Here is a 2,418-nt window from a genome sequence, read left to right on the forward strand (position 1 = left end):
TAGCTGACTTTCAATAGTCAAACGGGCTGGCCTAGTTTGAGAAAAGAATGTATACTCGCTTATCCGTTAACTTCTTGAGTTCTTGACCAAGTGTTGTACATGAAAGGTATTTGCTCAAGTATGATTGACCATTTTGGAGTGATTTTTCTAGTCAACTCATCCGTTGATGTACCGGGTCAACGAGGGACATTTTGGTCATTTTTAGAAATTTTTGAGCAAAAATTGGCAAAGTCACAAAATTTTCACGACTTCAACAAGATCAAGATGATTGATTTTTTGGTTCATTTCAAGAGTTGACCAAGTCAAAAGTCAACTATCAACCACAAAAGTATCATTTTAATTCGTTTATTTCGAATTCCATCAACAATTCTTGATAGGTCAAGATTTGGAGACAAGATTGTTTGGTTTGAAAATTTCTATATTTTCACCCGCACTCGATTTGAAGATAAGTTCATTAAATATTTAAAGGTATTGCAACGAAATTGGGGGAGTAAATAATATGGAATTTCATTGCAGTTTTGATCAAATCAAGTGGAAGACTCATTCAAAAGCAAAAAATTCGAGTTTATTTTCTTTTGTAATTTCAGATTGACTCAAAGCTGATTATTGAGGTTTGAAGCCTCGTTTTATGCCCATACAATTGTATCCAAAGTTGATAAAATGCTAAACCGAGTAAAAGGGAGTTGTTTAACGTGAGGGGGAGAATTTCAATGAAAGACATCGGGTTATGAGGTGATTGTGAAAGTGATTCGATGGCATTGGTCTAAGGGGGAGATTGTTGGGTATTATATTTTAAACTGACGCATCGAATCATTACTCATTTATAATAAATAATTATTGCTAGACAAGAAGATTTTATGATGAGTAATTGAAGCATATGTCGGGTGAATTATTATATTTTATAATATTTCATTGGTCTTATCTAAGAGACGATGGACTGAAGACCAAGGCACATGTAACATGGTGAAAATACCATATCTAATTTTGGGTTAAAAATGTTAATTCTGAAAAATAGAGGACTGAAAATGAAAATTCTGGTTTTCATTAATCTTCGCGTGACGCGAAGTTGAGACTGATCTACTTCACGCTAAGTGAAGTAGCTGGCACACAAATCAAGAAAGACTATTCTTCGTGCGACGCGAAGTGTTACATCGCATGACGCGAAACCTGGTTAAGTAATCTAATCCACGTGTCGTACTACGTGTCAACATGTGGCATCACGAGACAGGCCACGTGTAAAATGGCGGTTGAGAGGTGGTTCACACGACGCAAAGAATCTCAAAATTCGCTTATAAAAGGACAACTACGGGTTTAAACTTAAACCATCCCATTTCACTTCCATTTTCGCATAGTTAACCTAGGAATCCGTGCCAAGGGTTCTCCGACGTTTTGAGGGCTTGTTTTCGCGAGTTTTAATCAAGAAACGAGGTTCCGAAGCGCTGCTAACAATTTGCTACCTTATTAACGAAGCACTACTAACAAGATGTTGATCTTTTTCTAGTTCTTATTCTCGAGTAGCCGCCTAAGGTAGGATTATGCTTTAGTTACTTACTTATAGTTATTTAGAATCTAGTTAAGATTATAGTCGTTAAATATAACTGATTTTCCAAATAATGTTTTACTAAACATAATGACATTACTTTCACAAGAAGTAATGTTATCAAAACTATACTTTTGCGGGCATGTAGTAACTGGAAGGGGGAAATCATTAGTAGACTCTTCTTGCCTAAGGTTGGTAATTCGTACAAATCCCAATCAACCGTGGGACCCATTACTTACCTGGAGAAGTTTGCCAATGTGATAGACTCTATTTGGCCAAAGCATGCTATCCCAAACGTCATATGTAAATACAAGTATATTTTCATAAACAAATATAACCATACTAAGGATAGGTCAGACTTAAAGGTTTGCTGAATAAAACAGACTCAAAGTCTGCTGAGTTAAATCAGACTTAAAGTCTGCTGATTAATCAAGAAACACCATCAAGGTGATGATGCGTGCCTATTATGAATATAGGTTCATAGCATACTAAAAGGAAAGGTTCTGAATATCACTGAACTGACAACAATAGGTGAGCACGTTAAACCTTTTACCAACTGAGCTGATTTTACTCTTGTAATAAACAGTCGTTTATTGCAAAGAGTCTGATAAATGATTGCATGAGATTATGTCTCTAAAATCGTTATAATACAAAATAGATAATAAAAAATAACTCAGACTGAATACACATGTGTCTGGATCCATACATAATTGATAATTGGCATACAAAACCAAGTCAGTCATAACTAGTTCTCCAACAGGGTCATATAGCCTAGGGGAAGGTTGTCTCTGAACAGGGTTTACTCAGGGAACCTTTGAATTGTGTGTGTAGGGAAGTGGTGCAAATCCCGGGAATGACAGGCGTTCCTGCTGAGTTTG

This window comes from Bidens hawaiensis, unplaced genomic scaffold, assembly GCF_021521415.1.
Source record: "Bidens hawaiensis isolate Kalapana, Puna unplaced genomic scaffold, B.hawaiensis_p1.1 tig00009545_1, whole genome shotgun sequence".
Lineage (NCBI taxonomy): Eukaryota > Viridiplantae > Streptophyta > Magnoliopsida > Asterales > Asteraceae > Bidens > Bidens hawaiensis.